Source organism: Copadichromis virginalis, linkage group LG3 (genome assembly GCF_057382275.1).
Source record: "Copadichromis virginalis isolate Kocher_CV1m ecotype Utaka linkage group LG3, C_Virginalis_male_GT1.1, whole genome shotgun sequence".
NCBI classification, from domain to species: Eukaryota; Metazoa; Chordata; class Actinopteri; order Cichliformes; family Cichlidae; genus Copadichromis; species Copadichromis virginalis.
Genome location: NC_140620.1, coordinates 2,602,693 through 2,617,691, shown reverse-complemented (window position 1 = coordinate 2,617,691; position 14,999 = coordinate 2,602,693). Strand labels below are relative to the sequence as shown.

General features: G+C 42.3%; 1 long non-coding RNA gene across 1 annotated transcript; it reads right to left on the bottom strand.

Annotated features, from left to right (window-relative positions):
* Nucleotides 1-6,976: 6,976 nt before the first annotated feature.
* LOC146712292 (uncharacterized) lies at nt 6,977-8,025 on the bottom strand. The gene is made up of 2 exons (XR_014919034.1): nt 7,859-8,025; nt 6,977-7,305 (listed from the first exon to the last, which is right to left on the bottom strand). It is a non-coding gene; the product is annotated as an uncharacterized LOC146712292 (long non-coding RNA).
* Between the last annotated feature and the right edge of the window lie 6,974 nt (nt 8,026-14,999).

Here is a 14,999-nt window from a genome sequence, read left to right as displayed (position 1 = left end):
CAGAGCAGATACTTCAGTGACATGAACAGTGATTGAAGTGATTCAGGAGTGTGAGCTATGGCTGATGATGAACTATGGCATTTATTATGGTTTATTGTGTGCTGATGAGGTTAGCCTGAGAGCGCTAACAGCAGTCTGAGCCACAGCCTTAGAGTGTGAGCACCAATAAGCTGTGATGGAAACAGGAGCAAACTGAACAAAGACAAACATCACAGACACAGAGCTGATCCTATCGTGTAGGATCGGGAAGTGGAACCACACGAGGAAACAGCTGACACGAATGCATGATGACACCACAGGGCAAGAGTAAAACTAAGCACACTGAACAAGGGAAACAGGACCTTTCAAAATAAACCTGCAGAGAACGGGACATGACCCAGACTAGACAATATGAGAACGGACGGAGAATACATGACACAAAAGACCAGGACACACATACACCAGGTGACACGAAGAGAATAAATATTAATACTAAGACATTATTTCATAAATACTCCAAAAATACAGAATTACTCAACTAAAACCTTTAACTTAAAAACAATAAAAACATAAGAAAACAAAACAAAATAACACAAAGCATTACATGAAAGACAGCCCCTGACGACGTCTGATATTCATATCCTTAGTGTGAATAATTTCACTGTTTCCTCATGTTTGTCCTGCCAACTATGAGAAGTGACCAAAGAGGAAAACAGGAACTTCTTACTGTGTCTAAAACTGAAAGAAGGAAAAGCGAATAACAAAACCACCTGCAGCCATCACCTCATTTGAACTGTTGAAATCTGAAAACAAGGATCAAAACCATTCACACTAAGAACTGGACCTGTGGTTTTACACCACCCAGGCCCTGATGGTGGGCCTATACTGTTGACAGCCTCTCTGATGGCTGCACGGTCAGTTGTATAGCTGGGCTTGGTTCACCGCTGTCATGGAAAACGTGTTACTGTGAAAACATGCTGACGTAACAGGAGGCCTGTTCTCGCTCGCGGGGCGTAACATCCTGATGCTTTGTCACCTAGTGTACAATGTTACGCTTTGGGTGTGAGGACGTGTTGTAAGGGAACCAGAGGAAACATAGAAGCCTATAAAAACTTATTCCACGTACAGATCTGATCTGAAGACAGCAGAGCAGGTGACACGGACACTTTCATATAATGAGAAGCCAGAAGGAGACACGTGGCTGCTCAGTGATGGTGGTTTACTCTTCAACCACACAACTTCCTTATTCTGACTGAACCGACCAATCAGGAGGTCGGAGGTATGAGGTCATTCTAGAGAAGCCACAGATATATTTTTTAGTGACCTCACAACCCTTCATGAATCCAACAGAAGGGTTTTAAGGATGTGTGTAAACGTGATTGACTAAGCTTTGAACCCTGTTAAAATTCACACTGATGTAAATATAATCTGTATGAGATGTTTAATCCCTGACATCGGTCACTGCCTGCGCTGTGATGAAGATGAAACAGCAGCCCACAGACCTGAAACTCACAGTTAAAATAAGAGCAGCTGTCCTCAGAGCAGCAGAAAACCACAGAAAGAAGGAGTGGTGCAGAGGGGAGATGGGAGGCTAAAAATACTGCAGGGCTGAAAGAGAGGAAGCTGATGAGGCTGACAAATGTTCTTTTTTTTCTTTTTCTTTTTGTTTGCCTGTCCCGTTTGGCTCTTTTGCATCAGAATTATTGTCTAAAAGCGAAGATGCCCAACGGATTTACTTTACCAAATGGACCCTCCCAGCCTTGCCGTATTGGTCCATGTGATACATCTTTTATCGAGATAGGCCTCCAAACCTTGGAGGGCCTGAGATGTCCCCAGAGAGGTGGCGTCTGATACCCGACCTGACATATAGACACAGACATACAGGCACACACAGATACAAACATCCATTCCCCCCCTCATGCTCTCATAGACAAATGTTCTTAAAGATGTTATCACACTGCAAACATCAGCTTTCTGACTCTGCATATAGAGTCATGATGATCAGTGATCAGGTTCATGGTTGGACTTAGTCTGAGTGTTTAAAAGAAGCCCTGAAGACCACGAGTAAACCTGCTGCACCATCATCAGACAGATGCAGTCAGTTTCACCCACTGTTAGCATCCTACATCATAGGAGAACATGACAATATGCACCAAGGTACAAGAGTTGAGAAGAGCACGCTGAGCAACATGGTGAGCATAAAAACAGCCTAATGTTGGCTCTGAGAGGTCACACAGACTGCAAAAAAGCAAAAACGAAAAAGGAAGTAGAAGAAAAAGGCCACAAACACAAGAACAAGAAAGGAACTGTTTCTGGGGACGCGATAATTTAAAGGACTAGATCCAGATGTGACAAGTGCTGTTTTCAAATTCAGGGGAAGGATGCTTCGAAGGATCCTACCTACCCGATCCACGTAGGTAGGATCCTTCGACGGCAGGGTAGGCCTGAAGTGAGCGATTGTGAAATTGGACAGCCTCCTAGCCTTCGTCCGTCCTTGCTTCCATTATTTTCCGGCCACGAAAACTGAAAAATGGACAAATAAATGTTCCTCAGTGTGCTGTGTAGTGTTTAATTTCAGAGGAGATGCAAAACTGGTATCAACGTCACCAGCATGTTTGGTACCTTAGGCTCATCAGAGACAATCAAATCCAGGTAACATAATGTTCGGTAATCTACACGCATTTAGGAATTACTTAGTTACTTAGCTAGTTTCATGGATAATTTCAGTTACTGAATGATTGCCGGTCATTTGTACACATTTACTGTATTATATAAAATATATAAACTAAATATGCTGCCCTCACGACACGTGACCATGTGAAGCTAGACAGCTAGCGAACAAAATAGAGGAGATCTTCCACACAAGGCTTGCTTTTCTTGCTTTTAATGAAGATCCTTTAAAGCCTTATCTCTCTCAAGGCTTCTCCTTGCTATTTCTTATTTGTAAAAAGACGAACGTTTCCCAAGGTACAAGCGTGTAGGGCACTCTTAGCGTGTACATGAACTCGTTCACTCTTTTAATACTGCCGAAGCACTTTTCACGGCATTAACGGAGAAAACACGTCAAAGATAGGTTAATGATCAGAGCGCTCCCTCGCTCCCGTTTCCGCACATACAATACAAAGATCGCTTGTGATAACGATGTCTCACTCTGAGCAAATTTTGAACCCAGACATTTTAACTGTTTTTAGCATGAATCACTTATATTTCTTAACTTTGAACTTATTTATCACCTTGCTTATATAACTTAATCAGACTATGCACTAACTACTGACTTTTGACCAAAAGGCATAACACTAAATGTCTTTGAAAGTTATAGAATCTAATCTTTTGGTTTCTTTTTTAATAGCACTTTATCAAACTGTTGTCTGCTACAGAGTTACAAGTATTATACTAGTAGTAATATAGTATTACTATATTACTACTAACATCTCCTGCTTGCATATTTCTGAAAACATTTTAGTGGTGTGGCACCCATCGATTGAGCCAGCCCTGCAAACCCTGTGGATGGACGATGCAGTGGACAGCGGGAGGAAGCATCCAAAAGTCCTTTGCAGACGACCCTGTGTGATTCTCCACTCGCCCACCAGAAAAGACAAACCGCAGGTCTCAGTTGCTGCACCTCATCCACGTCTGATCTTGCTCGGGCAGATTCAGCAACACTGCCAGAGACTTCCTGTAATCTATTACAGTTGTTAAAGAAACGGTCCAGGAACAGGTCACTTGGGTTGATCCTGTGTGAACAACTGTAAATATTGTTTTTCCTTCTTTAAATACTGTCGGTGTATTTGAAATATTCTTGTCTGTGTAGGTTCTCAGTCATCCAGGTCATCGTAGTCTAAGGAGCTTGCAAAGAAAAGCGTCTGGACTTCTTTAAGTTGCTTGAAGACGTTTCACCTCTCATCCGAGAAGCTTCTTCAGTTCTAAGGATCAAACCCTGGCTGATTGGGACCCACACCCACTTTCACACCTTGGCTCATGTGATTAGGTAGAGGATCATCGGGGGGTCCTTTGTCTGTCTTTGGGGGGAAACTCCCACTAGGTTTAAATCTGGGACTCTCCACCATTTGACCTTAGAACTGAAGAAGCTTCTCGTTACATGAATATGCATAGGGTCATTAACATATAACATCTTACATAGGTATACATGTGAACAAAGAATACTGTGTGTGTGTGTGTGTGTGTGTGACGTCAAGATGTGACCCTGTGAAGACTCCCCAACGCTGGTGTCATGAGTCTAGCGGGTCCATCTGAACAAAAGGCTCTTATACTTAAAGAGATATACGTGTGTTTGCTCTACCATATATCAACAAAGAGAAGATAGGACCTCTCTGATGTTCCTAGGACACCAAGCCTTTGTAGCCTGCTAAAGATCACACATCCTATCACTACACAATTGATTATACACCTCTAAGCATATATGGTTAAATGTTTCTAAGCATAAATGACAATCAACAATACAAAACCTAACACTCTCATCTCCCACTTAGAGACACAGGTCTCTGTGTGAGCAGATTTTCTTTCACACGAAGAGTGTCCTCAGGTAGCCGTCTGAATGCTAGACACTCAGAGACACAGGTCTCTGAGTGTCTAGCATTCAGACGGCCAAATACTGTCAATAAGGCCTGTGCAATGTTCTGAAGATAGTTTTACATCAGATTAAAACTTTGGGTGTAAGATTCAGATAATTATTTAATAAAAGCCAGACATTTTAAATGAGAATAAGAAAGAAAAGTATTTCTTTGTGCTCCCTTTTCCCTGTTAATGCCCTATCTGGCCCCTGGCAAAACTTTGTGTGGCAGGATAAATAATAAATCATCCCACTTTTAGTCAGGCGCATTAAGGGGCGCTAGTAGAAATAGTGGCCATCTGAGCATCCCCGGATCGCGTACCTGTTATCTCCTTTCGAATTCCCCTGGTGTTGCAGAAGATTACCTTCCTTAAGCCTCCATCGTGGCTGGTATGTGTTTATTCGGTGCAGTGCGTACATTATTTTGCTCAGTGCTAAGCCAATGTAGTTTATAGGTTGTAGCTGTAGAAGCCTCCTATGAGCCACTCTGTTAATGACTCACGTGACGTCGTTTAATTGGTACGTAACTCAGCTTTGTTATGATCTCTGCCCTTTATTGTTCTTTTATAGTAAACACTAATTATGTATTGCAGGAAGTGTGGGCCTTAGCAGGCGGCCAGTAGCTTTACAGCAGGGTCGCTGGCTTTTCTTTTTATGGCCTTTTAAAATCCGTTTCCGTTTACGAGGGCTCTTTTTTCCCTGCTGATGCCAGCCTCTTAAGAGTGGATGTTGGCGTGGACACATACATACATGCCGGCTCTTTGGTGGCACGGCCCGTCGGGTGGATGAGGTTCGTCCTGAGTTTCTAAAGTCTCTTTATCCTCTCTAGGATACATGAGGGGGCTTGGGAGTTTGCCCAACTAGTCTACATGTACTTTGTGGGCTTGGAGAAGGCATTCGACCGGTTCCCTCTGAGTGTCCTGTGGGAGGCGCTTCAGGTGTATGGGGTGTCTGGCCCATCTTGTAAGATTGTGTTCAGCCGTTTTCCCCAGGTGTTTCCTCTCTGCCCTGAATCTGTCACAACAGCCAAAAGCTGGTAGGAAAACAAGTGAAGCACTTAGCAACAAAAACACGGAGCATGTGAGCCGATTACCAGCTTGGTGTAATTGACAAACTGTCATTGAAGGAGCGTCAACGTGGAGCTTAAATCTCTGAATGAGCTCCAGGTATGTGAAGCTGCTGGAGATGTGCAGCCCTGCCCAGGGGTGGAGACCAGTGAAACTCACAAACCAGGCGGAAACTTCCAGTCTCATTGCAGAATCCCTTTTGGTGTCCTTGTCTCCCAATGTTCTACGTCGTCTTCTCCCTGATGGCTGGCCGTGTGCTCCGTTTGTTAGTTTAGTTTCCTGAATTCCCAAGTTTAGCTTTGTATCTTTGGGACTCCGTCAATAAAGGTGTGTTTGTGAGTTACAGGCAGACTGTAACATTTGAGTTACTTCACACTGCCGTTTGACATTTATTATCGACCTTATATTCTGTCACTCATGCACGTTACAGGAATAGTTAGTAGAGAAAGCTTTGAAGGGAACAGTTCTTTTGTCTCCTAAGACAGATAAGAAGCTTCATACACTGAGGTTGAGCTTAGCATAAAAAGTGAAAGCAGAGGACTTGGCTCTCTCCAAAGTTAAAGAGCAGCTGTAGCTTCGGCCCTCTTTTATCTGATGGTTTTTTTGTCCGTAACTGACATGTTCAGTTTTCACTGGTGATTCCAGCTGACTCTGCAGAATAAATCATATCTAAATTACCACAGATACAACTACAGTAATACAGCCTAATAATAATATGAAGCATTACAGAGGGCTTTCTTATAAAGTAGCAAATTATTTCTTCAGGCTAAATGATGATTTAAATTTGTTACACATCATTTCTTCTCCAGCTTTCGAGTTATCGGCTTTAAAATGCTGCATCCAGAATCAGTTGTATGAAAAAGAATCAACTTTTTGGGATTAACTAACCTGGGGGACTGCGCAGGCACCAAAACATTAGCCGGTTTAGGTTAATTGGTGATTTTAAATTGTCCATAGTTGTGAATCTGAGACTAGTTCTGTCTCTCTGTGTTACCTCTAGGACAGGTTGGTGACCTGTCCAAACTGTACCCCACCTCTTGTCCCTCTGGAGAAGAGAAATGATGTATGAATTGAAATTGTTTATTGTTGCGTTCTTTCAGAGTGCAGTGAGTCATTAAGCTGCTTGAATGTCAATAAAAATTAGAAAAATTGTGGCGTTCTGCAACCTTTGTGTAACACTGGTGGTGCAATACTAGACCTGTTAGTGCTACTTCTTGCCTTCTTTGCATGTAGTGCGGGCAGTATAGTTACCTTTAACCACAGTACGCGGACAGAAGGGAAATATGGACCAGATCAGACAGGTTCTAGATTCGTAGGAGCCAAGGGTGTATGACAACACAGGACTTGTACACAGTAGGTGTAGAAAACACAATTGTATTTATTAGCAATTATTAAAGTTGTGCACATTTAACAAAAGTAGAGCGCGCTTCTTGAAAACAAAATAAAATAAACCCCACAAATGGTCGACCTAAGGATATATTGTCTTTTGTGTCTTTTTTTTAAAGTCAATTTCAGTCTTTCAATGTTCAGTAGTCACTCAGTGTGTTTGTAACCAGTCGGGTTACAATCTACCAGTTCATCCGGCTCTTTGGGCTGGGCTCGCCATCCAGTACTGGAAAAGGGATCCTCGATTCTTCTCAGGTCCTCAAAACCAATCCAATCCAAATAAGCAAAGGGAAAAAACCTGACCTGGGGACCAGGCCAGAACACAGTAGTTCAGCATTTAAGCTATCATGCCTGTAACTTATTATTACTACTGGTTGCTTGTAGTGCTTCTAAATTTCTTTCAAAATATTCTATGTTGTACAACAAATTATTCTCATTTCAAAGGGAAAAAGTGCATAGGAAACACACATTTAAAACAATACAAAATAGCTCAGCAGTGCATTAAAAATACACATTGGCTTGAGACTTATCAAGTTTCAGCTAAGTACAGTGCAGGTGAAGGCACTTAATTTCACATTGCTAATACTTAGTGTGCAGAACTATAATTAGCACCATGAGAGAAGGGAACATGTGCTAACATAACAACGTCGCACAAAACCATACATTATACATCAATACCACAGTAATGTGACATAAACCTTTAAAGAACATCTCATATAAAGTGCAGCAGACTCAGTGCTAATTGCTTTAGCCTCAGAAAAGGCACTTTCATTGCAAAATGGCTAACAGAAGTTAGCATCGGAGCTAGCGGTAAGTAGCATGCTATGCTAACGCACGTGTGCTGCCTGGGACTTACCATGCAAAGCAACAAATGCTACACGGGGCTTCACAGTGCTCACGTTGGCTCACGGCCTCTGGAATACAGTATCACTCTTATTATTCTCGCCGAAAAAAGGACTTTCACTATCCAGCTAGCTTCTTCGCCGCACGGTAAACTGATCTTTCACCGTCTGTGTCTCTGGCGTATCTGACTGGCACACGAAGGCACACACAGGTGTCTCAGCAGCGCACAGACTGGGGGAGGGTCAGACCGGCCAATGATTGGTCGCTCAGTGGATCTGACAAACACACTCTACAGGACTAAGTCCTGCCCCCACACCATCTATATACCACATATACATATGTACATATTAAACTTATGTTTACATGCTTTTTATCAGTATTTATTATAATTAATTTTGTTTTTATCAATATTTATTCCCATCGTGAGAGTATGAATATTTATACTTTTAATCCTGTTTTTAACACTGGGTTACATTTGACAAGTAGTGATTATATAAACATAATTACATCATAAACGTGGCCACATGTGTGTGTGGACCACATCACATCAGGAGAACACAGCATGAACTGTTCCCACAGTATTGACCATCCTGCTGACCTCTGACCTCGTGACAGATACTCACCATCACACCTCAGCTTCATTATTATGAATGATTGAAATTGCTGTTTGTTTTAATCTTGTACAGCACTTGTGTTATTTGAAGGTGCAAAGTAAAAAGAATAGCAGGAAGAAACCTCCAGCAGCACCAGGCTCAGCGAGGGAGGGCCATGTGAGAGCAGTTTGGGCGAGGGGAGGAAGATGCGACAGAGACGCGCTGTGGAAGAGAGATTAATAATAATAACTAAAACGTAAATGCAGAGAGGTGTATGAACACATAGTGAGTTTGTGTTCCACAGAGTGAATGGGTTCAATGCAGAGGGATCAATAAAGTATACATTATCATTATTAAGAACATACATCATGGGTTGCATTGAGTGTGCATCCCATGCAGCAGCCCCACCCCCCATAGCCAGTCAGAAAAAGGTTTGAAGAGGTTGCAAATAGCAGGAAACAGTCAGACGTGTACAGGAAACACAGTGTTGTTTTAGGTGAGTAGGTCAGGGTGCAGATGGCAGAACACGTGAATGTACTGAAGGATAAGCTGCTTTACGCCCACACACACCGTGGGCCGCTCTGTTTGATATCTGCACTAAACAACACGAACATTTACATTGTCTCATTGAACTCTTTGAGTGATGTGTTGAATTTTTTAAGGCTGCAGTTTATGTGTAAACAGCCTGAGAGCTTCAGTCAGTCAGTGAGTCAGTGAGGCCGTCTTGATGTAATCAGCCAGTCTGTGACTCTGGAGCTCATCAGCTCCAATGACAGGGTTAACCACAGCTACACGAGCTGATAGAGTGGGTGAGTGGGTGAGTGGGTGGGAAATTATGTGCTAATAGTTGCTCAAGATGACAAGAAAAGTAACTGACTCACTGAATTAAATAATACAATATATGGCAAATTTACACAATATAGCACAATAGTTCAACTATCAATATCCCAGCATATTACACAGATTAAATATATATTGTTGATCTAAGTATTCACTCTGTGTGTCTTTACTGTTTCACTAGTTTATCTTTGCTCGTAGTCAGCTTGCTAGCAGCATGACCTCTTCACCTTGACCGCTCAACACAGCATTTAATCTGTTATTAGACTCAACTGGCTTCTCTCAACATGTAAAAGAACCCACCCACCACTTTAATCACACTCACAGAAACTGAACATTTAACAGTGTTTCCTGAAAACCCTCTCCTGTCTGATCGTTTCCTGATAACATTTACATTTACAATAATTGATTACACAGCGGTGGAGAGTAGACTTTATCACAGTAGATGTCTTTCTGAAAGTGCTGTAAAAGGTTCAGTTCCTGTATTTCAATCACAAGGCAAAGCAAAGTGCACACTTTGGAGACCAACACACTACGTCCCATGCAGTCCATGCTAAAGCTGGTGTAAAAACATCCTAATGCAACGGCTACATTTATAATCTATTGCCCCCTCCCATTAAGTTTTTGTACAAAGGTGAAGTACTGACAGAACATCTGTGATAATTATAGTTACTCTACCCATCAGTAACCTTTACCACCTTTTATCAAAGGGGTTGTTTGTTCCTTAGACATATGTATGAATAAATATGGTTATAAGTTTTCCTTCTACCAGCCTTCAGGGGCGGCTCCTATGTCACGAAAAGCTGTTACATCCATATTTGGCTTTATTGCTCTTACACGACTCTGCTCATAAGATGAACATGTTAAGGCATTTGAGTTTACTTCCTCAGTCTCCACTGCCTCCTTCCTGTTATACTATTTCCAATCACCCTATGCCCTACATTCTACTGAATAACATATGCAGGCTTATGCTTGCAAGCATTGTACAACTCAAGTTTAAAGGCCTCTCTATGACACTGAATACTGTAGCTCCTGTGAAAAATAGAGCCTCAAAGTACTTGGTATAAGCTGGAGAGGAAATGACGTGTTACAAATTTAAAAGATCATCATTTAGCCTGGTTTGAAAGCTGTCTGTGAAACCAGAACATCTTACTATTCATCACTGATTGAAGAAAATAAGAACAACTCCAGGCTTCTCTTCAGCTCTGTAGCCAGGCTGCATCATCCACTGTGTGCATTTTGGCGTTTCATGGTAAATTTATACAGACAGGAATTACTTTGTCTTTTTATCCTGACACTATAGAAAGACTTTTGTTGTTAGACAGTTGAGCTGAAATGGCAAATTGTGTGTGTGTGTTTGTGTTTGTGTGTGTGTGTGTGTGTGTGTGTGTGTGTGTGTGTGTGTGTGTGTGTGTGTGTGCGTGTGCGTGTGTGTGTGTGTGTGTGTGTGTTGCATTGTCACATTGTTTTTAACAACTGCACTTTGTTGACTGTTTCAGGCTTGAAGATGCCGTGTATCTCAAGAAATAGGGAGATGCACGTTACCCACTAGCTGACTGGGTGGCAGTGTTGGGTAAGTTACTTTAAAATAGTAACTTAGTTACATTACTAGTTACATCTCTCAAAAGTAACTCAGTTACTTCAAGTTACTCGTTACTTTCAAAGTAATGAGTTACTAGGGAAAGTAACTTTGGTTTTACTCAGAATTCTCTTGTTAATGTGTTGCTTCCATAACTTTGCCAGTCTTCTAGCTTGCTTACTTGCCACAGTGCACTGTGCCACCTACCAATAGAAAGGAAAAGATAATGTGCATATTTCCACGAGAGAAATCCCACGCCTGGACCGTCGTTGACTGCTGCCATGATTCTAGCCTACGTCACAGCGTCATGTGCGCCTTTTACATCCAACACAAAAACTGCAGTCGTGGTGCTTTGATTGTACTCAGAACTCTGAAATTCTGCCTTCTGAATAGGAAGATGTAGGTAACACCAGACTGCAGATGAGCTGCATACAGGGCTGGACTGGGACAGAAAATCGTCCCGGGCATTTTGACTAGAGACCGGCCGCCATTATAGGAAAAATCATAAAGCCTTTGAATGAAAACAAACACTGTTGTGACAGTGATGTTCACTGTTGTGATGGTATATATGCATCAATCTATCAATCGTTTGTTGTAAGACTCAGATAATTATTTTTTTTAAAAGCGAGACATTTGAAATGAATAAGAAAGTATTTCTTTGTGCCCCCCTCTCCCTGTTAATGCCCTACCTGCCCCCCTGGCAACACTTTGCTAGACCCGCCCCTGCACAGTTACCAGCTGTCAGCTGCTTAGAAAAGGATCCTGGTGTTATTAGTCTCTCAGAAACAGTTCATAACTTCAACTCATCCATGTCACCTAAAAGGTAAACCTGTTTCTCCATCACCTGTTCAGCTCTGATGATTCAGTAAGGACATCTCCTGCTTTCATCTTCATGTTTCCCTCTCACCACATATACAAACCGACATCATGACCAGCAGCTTTACAGCTGTGGCTCCAGCAAACATCAGCTGATACTAGAAATTAATATTAAATAAATTCTAACAACAGCCGATCAAGCTTAAACGTGCTGCTGTTGTTTAGCGCGACATCCGCTGGTTTCCTCTTTCTGGCGCAAAGTGAGCGATAAACAAACAAGAGAGAAAAGCTGATCAGCTGATCATTGATCAGTTTCATGATTGAAGTAGAAACAGGAGAGGCAGGGGGGAGAATGAGAGAAGAAGAGGCAGCTGTGCAGCAAAGACACAGAATAACTCCAGCTTTGTGCCTTTTTCATTGTAGCTGAATTACGGGACAAACTGTTCCTTTTCAGCTCAATACGAAACGCGTAATATTTTCTCTGAATACCAGACGGGACGGTTGGCAACTCTAATAACTTATGAACAAAATAAAGTTCAACATCATTAACTTCATAGCACCCACCCAGCTGTATAGAAACTCCGTCATGCTAGCTAGCACGCAGTATGAAAAAGTCAGAATAACGAAAATAAACTCCACCTAAACTTGGTTTATATCTGACCCAGAGAGACTGCAGGTCATAACTTCTTACCTGAAGTTCAGATCATCTGACACTCTCGGACCAGCGGCTGCTTCGGGTCTCTGCTCCTCCTGCCTCCCCTTCCCTCATCCACCTGCTGGCCTCCACCACTTGCTAATGTTACTGAATCTGTGGAAGCTCCGCGACAGCCACCACACGAAGTAACGAGTAACGAGCCTATCTAAATCCCAGTAACGAGTAACGCGTTCCTGATTTTGGCATAATAACTAGTTACCGTGCTCGTTACCACAATAATAACGTAGTTACTGTAACGCGTTACTTAATAACGCGTTAGTCCCAACACTGCTGGGTGGTCACTCGGGTTAAACATAATATATGAGGCTGAACTGACCAAAAAAGTCGGCCGCCTGCAACACCAGGTATTATAGCAAAAGCCATAAAGCCTTTGAACTGAAACAAACGCTGTTGTGACAGTGATGTGCACCGTCTTGTTGGTATATATGTATGATTTGTTTCACCTTCATGTTTCCCTCTCACCACATATCTAAACAGACATCATGACCAGCAGCTTTACAGCTGTGGCTCCAGCAAACATCAGCTGATACTAGAAAGAAATATTAAATACATACAGCTGTGTGTCTTTTCTTCATTGTTGCTGAAGTGCAGGACGAATCGCGTTCCTTTCCCCCTTAATATGGATGCATTGTAATTGGTCCAGCCCAGAGTTGATCATGACCAACTGGCTAATCCACCTTTTATTGTTTATAGCGTTACAAAAACAAACAAACAAACATAAAAATGAAAAACCACGAGAGGGGCTGCGTCTGTGTGTGTGTGTGGATAATAGCAAACACTGAAATACAGTTTCTGCACGCAGCAATGAATTTTGTTCGCTCAAATTTAGCTTTGTTTTGCTCAAAATGAATTTCTCCTCAAAATGCAACACTTGCAGCTGCAAAAATGTTTTTATGCACTCAAATAGTTTTTGTGTGCGCTCAGAATAGTGGCACAAAAATAACGCCAAACGATATGAAGCGTCAAAGTGTCACTTCAGTAACGCTGCTGGAGAAAGGAGTGTCGACTCGTGTTTTTTAATAGAAGACTTAAAACACTGAACTCTAATTTCAGGGGTTTATTTTAAGTTTGCAGAATATCTGGTATGATGACAGTTTTACTTCTCACTGTCCGTGTTATGTGGATCTATTTATCATGTATGCTACTTTGCTCTGTGGACTGTAAAATGTTTCACTGTGTTCATGAAATAAACCTGAATTTCACCTTCTGCATCTTTTACTGTTTTTCTGCTTTTGTTCACTCAAAGTTTGACAAACCCACATCGTACAAACAACATCTCAGTGTATTTAGCTGCTTTTTTCCTAAACACAATCAGTGGACTGAGAGGTGTCAACTGATTGTGATTGTGAGGTGTCTTTTAATCTTGTCAACAAAGTCCTCAGTCATCTAAATCTGCCATTTATCATCTTGTAAAATGTTCCCTCTGCTTCTTTGCACGTCTCCCCGACTCTCTCTGCTTCACCTGTCCTGTGCAGCTGGTCCAGCCCCTGCCTGCCTCCTTAAACTGGGGTGTTTAAATCTCTTTACCTCTGTTGTGAACTTTACACAAAGTTTGTGGTAACAAAATCAAACTGATGAAGATGTCCTTTGAAAAACACACTCAGGAGACAAAATACAAACAGCTCAAAGCAAAAGCAGAGGCCTCACAGCTGGTAGTACAGTGACAGCGTGTCTATTAGATACCCTCAGTCCAAAAGCATAAATATTAAAGAAAAGAATATCCAAGAATATCATCCTAAAAATGTGGCACTGAGGGGGGAGCAGGCAGATTTTCATCTGAAAGTGTTGAATTTTAGTAAAAACAATGCTCTGCACTTTGATACTGTCGTTACAGACAAAGCAGATGTTTATAGCATCTGGACGGGTGGCTGTAGCTCAGGTGGTGGAGCAGATCAGCTACTGATCAGGAGGTTGGTGGTTCGATCCTTGGCTTCCTCAGTCTGCGTGCCAAGTGTCCTTGGGCAAGATACTGACCCCAAATTGCCTCCGATGCGTTCGTCGGAGTGTGACTGTGTGTGAATGTAGATGAGTTTGCACTTGTGTTTAGAAGTGCTTGCATGAATGAGGCATGTTGTATAGAGCGCGTTGAGAGAGAAAAGCACTGAATAAGAATCAGACCGTTTGAAATGCAGTAAGTCTGGAAATATTCAAGCCATAAAATGACTTCTGAGAGCGGCTAAAAGCTACTGAACAGCAGCAATGTTGAGCCTGTTCCTGTCAGGATCCTGGGTCTGAGCAACCCAGGATCCCTGAGCAGTTATGAATTATATTATTATTATTATTATATGTATTTTGGTGTTGCTGCTGCTCTTCTCCATGCTTGTAGATGTGAGTGTGTGTGTGTATATGGGTGCAGGTGTGTATGTACACTGGGTTACAGGCGCCTTCAGGCCTGGTGGGTGTGGCCCTGCTAGGGGACTGGCCACACCCGAAGCTACACACCTGCTGCTGATCAGGGCTCATCGGGGAAGCTACTTAGGAGAGTCTTGGAGCTCCCACCGACGCGGGATCATTCCATGAGACTCCACGTTAGTCACCCAGTTGAGCTTAGTTAGTGTGTGTGTGTGTGTGTGTGTGTGTGTGTGTGTGTGTGTGTGTGTGTGTGTGTGTGGTT